Here is a 12394-nt window from a genome sequence, read left to right on the forward strand (position 1 = left end):
CAATGGGATTTTCTTTAAGTCCCAGTTACGCTTGTTTAGCCATGGGATGGTGGGAGCAGGAAAAAGCATGGAGCACAATGAATGACTAGGTTGTGAATAAAATCGTCAGTTGGAAAAGATTTATTGACGATTTACTAATAATCTGGGATGGCACAGTAGCTGAATTCCAGGAATACTTTGATGTGATTAACAACTGCACAAAATATCTAAAATTTACTTACACAATAAGCAAGGAAAGAGTGGTTTTCCTGGACACTGAAATTTACATCAAGGATAATCAGATCCAAACAACGCTACACAGAAAAGTAACAGCAACAAATACCACCCTTGAGGCGACTAGCTTTCATCAAAGCTCTCTAATCTCCAGCATCCCACATGGAGAGTTTTTAAGGATCCGAAGGATTTGTAGTGAAGAAAAGGAATGGAGAATCCAAAGTGAAAAAACAGCAAAGTGATTCATGAGAAGAAAATACAAGCCAGGAGTAGTCACAAAGTGTTGGGAAAGAACTAATGAAAGAACACAAGAGGACTGCTTGACGGTAAAACAGATTGAGAATAAGGAGAAAACGGAACAAATACGTATGATAATGGATTACGCACAAGAAAGTAATCAAGTTGAGAAAATCTTAAGGAAGAACTGGAAGATTCTCCAATTGGATAGTACTGTGAAAGACATAGTGGGTAACCATCCCACGGTGACCTATAGAAGAGCAAGGAATTTAAAAGATCATTTGATTCACAGTCATTTCAGAGGGAAGAAAAAGGAAGATACATGGTCGAAAACAAAAGGCTTTGTGAAGTGCCATTCGTGTAAAATGTGCCAAATAGCAAAACCAATCAAAGAGGTAAAATTGGCCAACAACAAAGTATGGGAAATTCACCAATTGATCACTTGCAAGACACAATACACAGTATATGTGGTAGAATACCCATGCCCACAGAGGTACGTGGGGAGTACCATTTGTAAACTAAAGAAAAGAATAATGGAGCATGTAAGGGCAACTATACACAAAGATCGAACAAATGCAGTGTCAAAACATATGGTGCAAGTCCATCAAGGTGATTGGAAGCAGCTAAGATTCTTTGGAATAGAGACAATCCCAAAAAAAGATTGTGGCGGAGATCGAGAAAAGATATTGCGCCAGATGGAATCGCGCTATATCTTAAATTTGAGAACCCTAAGTCCACATGGCCTGAATCAATCAGAGGAGATGTACATTCATTTATGAGAGAAAAACTGTCCTCAATGGCGCTGTTAGGATGAAAAAGAAAAGGAGTGAATAGAAATGTAAACAATGAGCTCCACTGGTGGAAAAAACAGTAATATGGTAAAAATTGAAAAAGGAATAAAGAGGAAAGGTCTTCCTAAATGAGAATAAAGAGGAAAGAACATTTGGAAATTATCTGCTCCTAATAAAAATATATATAAAAAAAAAAAAATTCCCTTCAGTGAAAAGCAGCTGGATACTACATCTTCCAGAATGCAAAGGGCCAATGAGAACAGGAAGTGACATCAAAGCAGTTTGAATGCTTTTAGAGAGACTCATACAGGGGCCAGTTGATCATGAGCAAGGTGTCAGGAGACATCGAAACGCGTTGATCAATCCTGCTTTAATGCCCTATTTAATGAAGGAGAAAAATCAATAAAAAGTGCTAAAAGTACTTCGGGAGTGCGGCCCGTTATTTCTTCCTTTCAGGAAGATTTGTGTGTGAATATATATATATATTCACTGAAAAAAACATAGGTTTCAGGCACGTTATAGTTAGGAATTAGCATTTAAAAAACCTTAGAAATTCACTGAAAAAACCATAGGTTTCAGGGCCGTTATAGTTAGCTGGACTTATCACTCGTACAAAACCATTGAAATTCCCCCGTCATAGTTAGTTCAGCTAACTATAACTCGCGCGCCCGCAATGCACTGCTGATGACGTCACATATTACATCACTCATGACATGGTCAGTGACATCACTCATGACATCACTGATGACATCTCAAATGACATCACTGATGACATCATCCAGTGAATGTGTGTTTTTCTGAAAATTACATATGTTTTATATATGTATATCTCAAGATCGATGGAAGAATAAAAATGGGTATATAAGTGTCTAAATGAATGATTTGTTTTTGAGAAATTGATTGTATAACTGACTGATTAAGTGTATCTTAGTGAATACATGGCTTAGTGAGTAATGTTTAAATATGTAAATATCTGTATCAGTCTCTCACTTTGTGTATAAGTGGCTGCATGGGTTGGTGAGTAGCTACATGAGTGTCTATATAGGTTATTAGTTGTTTTTTTGAGTATCAGTATGTGTGTCTGAGTGTCTGTATGGTTCGGTGGGGGGTATTACGTAGTGCATAGGTGCATGAATGAGTGACTCACTGTTTGTATGTGTTGAAGACAACATGTGTGCATGACTGTATGGGTGGATGAGTGTGTGCATGGGTGTGTTAGTGAGTGAATGACTGTCTCAATAGTGTCTTTATGAGTAACTACATATGTTTTAAACTAGTATATGTGACTATTGGTGTATATAAGTGAGTATATGTGAGAGTGAGAGATTGAAAGAGTTCCTGTATGAATAAGTATGTGTTTCTATAAGTGATTGTTTAAAAGACTAAGTATGTGTAAGTTTGGGTAGAAGTAAGTTTGGCGGTGTGTGTATAACTGTATATGCAATTAAATGGATGTTTGATTCTTTATTAGCATGAGTGACTATGTGTGTGAGTAACTCTATGGATGAGTGGCATTGTGTAACAGGATGTATAGGTGTATGAGTACATATGATGAGTGAGTACATTTATGAGTGACTGTATAGGACTGTTGGTGAATGAGTGGATGTGTATGTGGATCTTAGAATTACTGAATAGGTTGTTGTAACTGATATTGGTATGTCCATTGTTTTGAAAATTTTAGTTTCTATTTTTGAATGTGTGTATCAAAGGTTATATTAGGGGGAGAGGAGGTCTGCCACTCTATCACGAGGATGATGTCATCAGTGATGTCATTTGAGATGTCATCAGTGATGTCATGAGTGATGTCACTGACCATGTCATGAGTGATGTAATATGTGACGTCATCAGCAGTGCATTGCGGGCGTGCGAGTTATAGTTAGCTGAACTAACTATAACGGGGGAATTTCAATGGTTTTGTACGAGTGATAAGTCCAGCTAACTATAACGCCCCTGAAACCTATGGTTTTTTCATTGAATTTGTAAGATTTTTTAAATGCTAATTCCTAACTATAACGTGCCTGAAACGTATGGTTTTTTCAGTGAATTTCAAAGGTTTTTTAAATGCTAATTTCTAACTATACCTACAGAGATAGGACATGTGAAGAAAGAAGAAAAAACGCACAGAAAGAAAAAAAAGAAATGCAGAAAGAAGCAACAGAAGTCCTCAAAGACGAAGAAAGGTGCAGGAAGAAGGATAACGTGCAGAAAGAACAAACAGAAGAGCAGAAAGAAGCCTTGTTGTAAAATCATCCTGTACCCTCAACTTTTTCAGACGGATACTGGTGGTAACTGAGTCTGACTAATCAGTCCTAGAGCCAGTGCTATGTTAAAAGACACTCAGAATACAGTGAAAACACCTACATACACTAGGGAACACTATGTGTTGGGGTCCCCCTGTGATCAGCATGACCTCTTCTGTAAGCCCCTAGTATATAATAGGGCAGGGGATTAAAACTATCTCTTAAAACACGCCACAGGGCATGTTTGCACACGTCACCTCAGGCCCTGTCCCCTCACTTCCCCACTGTGTAAACACGCCCTGTGGCCATTTTAAGTTGGGAGATTAAGTCCCCTTGAATCCTGAAGGTCTCTAGGGTCCAACTAGACCACTAGGTACCTCCAGTAAATGCCACAGAGCTGCGTTGCAGAGAGATGTAAAAAGGGGCACGGCCTAGACCACCTCTCTGCAACGCAGTGCAGTGGTGCTTACTGGAAGCACCTGGTGGGCTAGTTGGCCCCCAGGGTCCCTCGGGATTGAAGGGGAATTATTTCCCCTACTTAAAACACGCCACAGAGCTTGTTTGCACACGTTAACTCAGGCCCCGTCCCCTCCCTTCACCACTGTGTAAACACGCCCTGTGGCCGTTTTTAGTTGGGAGATTAAGTTCATTTGAATCCTGAGGGTCCCTAGGGTCCAACTAGCCCACTAGGTACCTCCAGTAAGCGCCACAGAGCTGCATTGCAGAGAGGTGTAAAAAGTGGCACGGCCTGGACCACCTCTCTGCAACGCAGCTCAGTGGCGCTTACTGGAAGCACCTGGTGGGCTAGTTAGCCCCCAGGTGCCCTCAGGATTGAAGGGGAATTATTTCCCCAACTTAAAACGCGCCATAGGGCATGATTGCACACGTCACCTCAGGCCCCGTCCCCTCCCTTCCCCACTGTGTAAACACGCCCTGTGGCCATTTTTTAAATTGGGAGATTAAGTCCCCTTGAATCCTGAGGATCCCTAGGGGCAAAATAGCCCACTAGGTACGTCCAGTAAGCGCCATTGCAGAGAGGTGTAAAAAGGGGCACAGCCTGCACAACCTCTCTGCAACGCAGAGCAGTGGCGCTTACTGGAAGCACCTGGTGGGCTAGTTGGCCCCCAGGGTCCCTCAGGATTGAAAGGGAATTATTTCCCCAACTTAAAACGCACCACAGGGCGTGTTTGCACACGTCACCTCAGGCCCCGTCCCCTCCCTTCACCACTGTGTAAACGCGCCCTGTGTCCGTTCTAAGTTGAGAGATTAAGTCCCCTTGAATCCTAAGGGTCCCTAGGGTCAAACTAGCCCACTAGGTACCTCCAGTAAGTGCCACAGAGCTGCGTTGCATAGAGGTGTAAAAAGGGGCGTGGCCTCAGAACACCTGTCTGCAACGCAGCTCCCTGGCGCACACCGGAGATACCTGTTGGGCTAGTTGGCCCTCAGGGACCCTCAGCATTGAAGGGGAATTAATTCCCAAACTTACAACTGGCCAGGGGGCGCGTTTGCAGAGTGCTGCAAGGAGGGGGCATGGCCTCCAGCACGATGCCGGTCTTTTATTTATTTTATTTTTTTAAGAAGGAGGGCTGTGTGGCCCCCCTTCTTTTTCTAATTTACTGGCCCTGGGGACCCCATCCCCCAGGGCCTGCACCCTTAATTTTTTTTGTTGAAAAAAATTAATTTGGCCCTCCCAAGGCCTTAATCGGCCCCAGGGACCCCAACCCCCGGATCATGGCCTTTTTTAAAAAAAGTTCTTTAGGAGGGGGCTGTGTTGCCCCCGTCCTCAGGCCACTTATGGCCCCGGGGAACCCATCCCCCGGGGCCGGCCTTTGGCCCGAGTCACAGAATTAACTTAAGACAAAATCCTAAACTTACTACCATTTTGGTATTCACAGAAGGCACTTACTCATTTTGGTACTCACAGAAGGCACTTACTCATTTCGGTATTCACAGAAGTTAGGAGTCCTAAAGTTAGGACTCCTAAATGCCTTCTGTGAATACTGAAAGTCTTAAAATCAGGATTTTTCTCAGTTTAGGAGTCCTAAAGTTAGGAGTCCTAACTTTACTACTCATAAACTGAGAAAAATCCTAATTTTAAGACTTTCGATATTCACAGAAGTCATTTAGGAGTCCTAAAGTTAGGAGTCCTAACTTTACTACTACTAAATTGAGAAAAATCCTAATTTTAAGACTTTCGGTATTCAAAGAAGGCATTTAGGAGTCCTAAAGTTAGGAGTCCTAACTTTACTACTACTAAATTGAGAAAAATCCTAATTTTAAGACTTTCGATATTCACAGAAGGCATTTAGGAGTCCTAAAGTTAGGAGTCCTAACTTTACTACTCCTGAACTGAGAAAAATCTTAATTTTAAGACTTTCGGTATTCACAGAAGGCATTTAGGAGTCCTAAAGTTAGGACTACTAACTTCTGTGAATACCGAAATGAGTAAGTGCCTTCTGTGAATACCAAAATGGTAGTAAGTTTAGGATTTTGTCTTAAGTTAGTTCTGTGAATCAGGCCCTTTGTTTTTTATTATTTTAAAAAAAATTATATTTATAGAAACACCTAGGACATGCTGGACAAACCGTATGTACCTATCACCATGACGATTTGCATGATATTCATTAAAAAGCGACTATGCATAGAATGAATCCACATGGAATGTATTTAAACTGCTAGTGAAGCTCTGACGTGTCTGACGCCCTACCATGTCTAATCCCAGCGCCCCCGCTGGTGGGTACTCTCCAAGTAGACACCCTTGTCGTTTATTTATACAAACATGGGTAGCTATTGACGGGCACATTTAATATACACGCACACCAAGCCAAGGGGATTTGACAAAAATTCGACCAAACCATGCAAGAAACCCCCCTCACGGTTAATAAAACACACATCCACCGCCGGATGTGTAATACTTTTTATTTTACTCTCTGGAAAGGAGACAAACCTCACTTGAGAGTCACAGCGTGCTCCTGGCTGAGCCTGGCTGAGCCCAATGCTGTGTTACACCCACCAGTGCCCGCCGAGTGCCTCACACCTCTGTGTTGTATTCCACCAGCTAGTGCGTATGCTATGACACTCTCTAGCCCATGTGCACTGTAACACCACCCCGTGAATATGTCATGCCACACTTGCCTTTGCACGGGTTATATTGCCCCATCTAACATGCCTTCCTCGTTGCCTATGTTATAACGCACAGCGCTATGCCATACATATTACAATCTGGGATCCATAACTTTGTCACAGTGCATATGCAACGTTTCTCTCCCCAGCACATATTTTATATTACAACTTTAGAGACTAGTTAGGTTACACAACATTGCCCTGTGCATATTATACTCCAAGGCGCATATTGCATAGCATGCGCTAGTGCCTGTGCTATCTCGCGCTCTCCAATAAAACTGTCATTGCGCACAATGCATTGCATATTATATTTCACTCCCCGGTTCATCTTATATCACACTTTTTGGTGCATAGTTTATACCATATACTATATCTAGTTTTCATTTTCAATCGTGCTCTCAGGACTATGTTCTATATAACACTGTGTCCACCTACCCTTTTCACGGGCATTGCATTTTGCGATGGGGGTGGAGGGTCAGGGGGTGTTTCTGCCAAGTGAGCCCGGAGTCACAGTCACAAACATCATCTTCTTCCTGAATAAAAGTGAGATTATGCTGCATACTTGTTCATATTTTAAGTAGTTCGCACAGACACACATTTTAAAAACAATACAGTTCCTAATACCCACCTTCTCTGAACAGTTAGATTGCTGCCCCATCCACCGCCGCCTCCCTATTCTCTGTTGTCTGAATCCATGGACTAGCCTCCTCCCTCCTGCCATGCATGGTCTGATGTGCTGCCACCGCCCTTCATTTAGCATGATGTACCAGTCCAATCCTCCTGCCCTTCATTGCCCAATTCTATGGCCCATTATTGACCTCCAGCTTAGCCTCTGTGCTTAACTTGCTGCCCCTATTCTCCTTCCCCCTGCCCTCCGATGTCTTTGCCCATGCCCCTGCTCCATCCTTTTTGCCCACCATGTTCCATGGACCTGCCACTCCTATCTACTCTGAGTGTTCTGTTGAGCTGCCACTCCCCTCCCACCTGCCTAGCATTGCCAGATGACTGTAAGCTGTCCCGGCCACCTCCACCCTGCCTGTCCACATGCCATGCCCCTATCCCCTTCCTACTGTCCTCCATGGTCCATTTTACTGCCACACCCTTCTGCCCTGCCTGGTCTGTTGAGCTGCAACTGCTCCTCCTGCCTGCCCCGCACGGTCTGTTGTGAGGCCCCTTCCCCTGAACTCTCTTTTCTGTGCCCAGGTCCTCCCTTCTATCCTCCATGGTCCTTTGTGCATGCCCCTGCACCCTCCTTCTTGCCCATCATAGCCATTGTGCTGCCACTAACCCTCCCGCTTGCCATGCATGGTCTTCTGTGCTGCCATGGCCCCTCCCACCTTCCCTGTGTGGTCAGCTAGCTGCCCCTGACCCCCTCCCACCTTCCCTCCATGGTCTGTGTGTATGCCATCATAGTTTTATTGTTGCTCTCCATGGTGTGTCTTGTTTCTAGTGCCCATCCTGCCTGACCTCCATGGTCATCTTGCTACTCCTGCCCTGCCCCCTTGCCCCCAGCCCTCTGTTTCCATGTGCAGACCCCTATTCCCTCCCTCCTGGCTTGTCTGTTCCATTGTAATGCCCCTGATCCATCCCTCCTGCCCTTTATGGTCTGTTATGCTGCAGCTTTCACTCCTGTCTGTCCATTATGGTCAGCTAGCTACCATTGCCTCTTTCCCCTCTGTTCTCTGTTGTCCATGTGCATGGTCCTGTCGCCTCCCTATTGGTTTCTATGGATTGTTGTGCTGCACTCCCATCCTGCATGGTCTGTGTGGTGTATTGTGCTGCTGCAAACCCTGATGCCTGCCCTATAGGGTCAGTTTGATGCACCTCTCCATGTCCCTCCTGTCCTCTGTTATCCAAGTCCATGTCCCTACCAAATTCCTCCTGCCTACCATGATCCAATGTACCATACTTGCGAACATTTTGAACTTGGTAAGAGGGAGATTTTGAAAAAAAACTGGGGTATAGATTTTCCTCTTTGAGTTACATTGAAAAAGAGGAGATTGTAGACAAGAAACACATCAAATAAAGCCCATTTGAGCTTAAAAACATTGGATGTTTCTTGGCTGAAACGGGTCTGTTGGCATGTATGGTTGTACTACCACTGCCTCTTCCTTCTGCCCACAATGGTCTATTATATTGCCACAGCCTCTCTTGCCAGTCCTGTATTGTTGGTTTGTTGCCCCTGCCCCCCTTTCCACCGCCCTCCATAGTCCGTTGTGCTGCCACTGCCCTTCCTGCCAGCCCAGTGTGGTCAAATTGTTGCCTCTGCACTCTCCTACCTGCCTTCAATTTTCAGAGTCCGTGCCCCTGGCCTCTGCCTCTCAACAGTATCCCAATGAACAACTAGATTGCTAACATTCTATATTTATTACAAAAGTGCGGAACGCCTGACGTCATCTTGATATAATCAAAACTGTAATACCTAGAGTATTTCCTTTAGAAATTACACATATGAGAGGGTCTTATTTGCATCAAAATTATGGTTAGTGCTCTAAAAAACTAAAATGAGGACACATTTTCTGAGTTTTGAAATAGCGACAAAGAACTTTTAAATTATTTGTAATCTTTATGTTTTTTTATCCAGTTGACCACTTGATTAAATGTTGCACCTGGGGGAGAGGATGTGGTGTTACTTCCAGAGCTGCAGACTTTGCAACAGGGGAACCAGGTTGGAGTTTCTGCTTCAGCTAAACATTCTGTGATTCTGGTCAAATCACTTAATCTCCCCATGTCTACAACCAAAATGAATTTGATCTTGTGTAATGTAACCAATGCTTTTGTAAAGCACTCCAATACCTGACAAGTCTGCACTATATAAAACTGCAAATACACCAAAAATAAGTGTTTTGCACACTTCTGTCATTAGGCTACATATGGGCTACATCTGGGTGATATTTGTGCTGCATTTGGGCTCTTTTGTCTCTGGTGGCCATCTTGGGAGATTTATTTGTTATGAAGTGTCCTAATTTCCTCATTTACTGCAGTCTCCTCAGTAGGAAATGCTTTCAGTTTTTTACTTTGATTCCATCAAGAAGGTATTCAGATATGTCACACATTTGCCATGAATTCTGAATGTTAGCACTCTAGTTGCTTATTAGATCACTGTAGTAAAGCTACTGCTCACCAGGGAAGTCTGCTGCTGGTATTGAAAGTGCATGTTTCAGTCTGCATGTCAGAATTTTTTTATGAAATAGAAGATGATTTGAGAAGTCACTCAAAATGTGCCCTAATTTTTCTTTCTGCAGCACGAATCATACTTTCTATGGCAAAATGAACCCCTTCATTTTGTTCCTTTTTAAATTAAATGTTTTAAGAGTTACCACTTTATTCCAACCAAGATGGCTTCAGGTGTGCCATACGTTTTTCATAAGTAGGACTGTTAGCGCTCTAGTTGTTCTTTAGAACACTCTGGGAAGCTGCAGTAGAACACAAAGGAATCAACTGACAGTCTCTGCCCTTGTTGGATGTACATGTTTTACTGAGAATGTCAGACTTCATTCTCACATGACTGAGAAAGATAATGTGAATTTACAGAAAATATGCTCTCAGTTTAGCTTATAGATCACCTTCCAAACCTCTGTGGGAAAAGCATGAGAAAATAGTTTTCTCTCAAACATGATTCATGATATCACAGCAGAAGGCTTTTTCACATGGTAAAATCACCTTAGAACACACCACAATTCCTAAAATGAGTATGGTACCATCAACAAATGATTTATAATGTAACTAAAGTCTTAAAACCTTCTATTAACGGCAATGCTTTTTAATGAGGTGCTATCATGTATATTGGTCCCAAGATGGCTGCCAACACTTCTTGGATGAAGTGCTGACAGCCAATCAGATCTCACGATGAGATGTGTTTTACATTTGATTTTCTCAGGAACTACTGAACGGATTTACACCATTTAAGCAAAAGGCATGAGTCTGGACTGAGGACTACCTCTTTTCCAAATTTGGTGTAATTCCGTTCAGCACTTTGGGCTGTAGCTGCGTCAACAGGTCCGATGGGAAAATGCATGGGAAAACGTGTTTTGGGACCCCCCTTTTTTCTCGGCCCCCGCTTGATGAATCACTGTGAAATTTTCAGGATAGGAGCGGACCGGAGCTGGCCAAAAGTTGGGAAATTTTGCGAAGATTCATCAATCGACGCCAACCTTATTCCAAATAGAATGTTGCGGATTTCCTAATGAAAATAGGTCCTAACTATAACTACCTACTGGCGACTGCCAGTAGGTAGTATATATACATATTTATATTTAAAAAATGCAGTGGTATTTGTGTAGTGTTGGGAGTCTTGCAGGGTAGATTTAGGGTTTAGGGTAGTGCAGTGGTGTTTGTGTAGTGTAGGAGGTTGTGCTGGGGTAGAGTTTTAGGGTTGAAAGCAGTGCAGTGGTGTTTGTGTAGTGTAGGGGGTCATGCTGGGGGTATTGTTTTAGAGTTGAGGGTAGTGCAATGGTATTTGTGTAGTTTAGGGGGTCGTGCTGGGATAGATTTCGGGTTTAGGGTAGTGCAGTGGTGTTTGTTTAGTGTATGAGATCCTGCTGGGGGTAGTGTTTTAGGGTGGAGGGTAGTGCAGTGGTGTTTGTTTAGTGTAGGGGGTCATGCTGGGGTAGTGTTTTAAGGTTAAGAGTTGTGCAGTGGTGTTTGGGTAGTGTAGGGGATCGTGCTGGGGTAGTCTTTTAGGGTAGAGGGTTGTGCAGTAGTGATTGGGTAGTGTAGATGGTCATGCTGGGAGTAGTGTTTTAGGGTTTAGGGCAGTGCACTGGTGTTTGTTTAGTGTAGCAGGTCATGTTTTAGGGTAGTGCAGTGGTGTTTGGGTAGAGTAGGGGGTCATGCTGGGGATAGTGTTTTAGGTTTTAGGGTAGTGCAGTGGTGTTTGTGTGGTGTAGGGGGTTGTGTTTTAGGGTTTAGGGTAGTACAGTGGTGCTTTGTAGTGTTGGGGGTTGTGCTGGGGGTAGTGTTTAAGGGTTTAGGGTAGTGCAGGGCAGTTGTGTTTCTGTAGTGTAGGGGGTAGTGTTTTAGGGTTTAGGGTAGTGCAGTGGTGTTTGGGTAGTGTAGGGGATCGTGCTGGAGGTAGTCTTTTAGGATAGAGGGTTGTGCAGTAGTGATTGGGTAGTGTAGATGTTCATGCTGGGAGTAGTGTTGTAGGGTTTAGGGCAGTGCAATGGTGTTTGTTTAGTGTAGGGGGTCATGTTTTAGGGTAGTGCAGTGGTGTTTGGGTGTAGTGTTTTAGGGTTGAGGGTAGTGCCGTGGTATTGGTGTAGTGTAGGGGGTCATGCTGGGGTAGATGTAGGGTTGAAGGTAGTGCAGTGTTGTTTGGGTAGTGAAGGGGGTCGTGCTGGGGCAGTTTTTTAGGGTGTAGGTTAGTGCAGTGGTGTGTGTATAGTGCAGGGGTTGTGTTTTAGGGTTTAGGGTAGTGCAGTCATGTTTGGGTAGTGTAGGGGTTCGTGCTGGGGTAGTGTTTTAAGGTTGAGGGTAGTGCAGTTGTGTTTGAGTAGTGTAGGTGGTCGTGCTGGGGTAGTGTTTTAGGGTTTAGGGCAGTGTAGTGGTGTGTGTAGTGTGGGGGGTTGTGCTGGTGGTAGGTTTAGGGTTTAGGGTAGTACAGTGGTGTTTGCATAGTGTAGGAGGTCATGTGGGGGTAGTGTTTAGGGTTCAGGATAATGCAATGGTGTTTGTGTAGTGTAGGTGGTCGTGCTGGGGGTAGCGATTAGGGGTTTATGGTATTGCAGTGCAATGGTGTTTGAGCAGTGTAGGGGGTAGTGTTTTAGGGTTTAGGGTAATGCAGTGGTG

The sequence above is a fragment of the Triturus cristatus genome, chromosome 2_1, assembly GCF_964204655.1.
Source record: "Triturus cristatus chromosome 2_1, aTriCri1.1, whole genome shotgun sequence".
NCBI classification, from domain to species: Eukaryota; Metazoa; Chordata; class Amphibia; order Caudata; family Salamandridae; genus Triturus; species Triturus cristatus.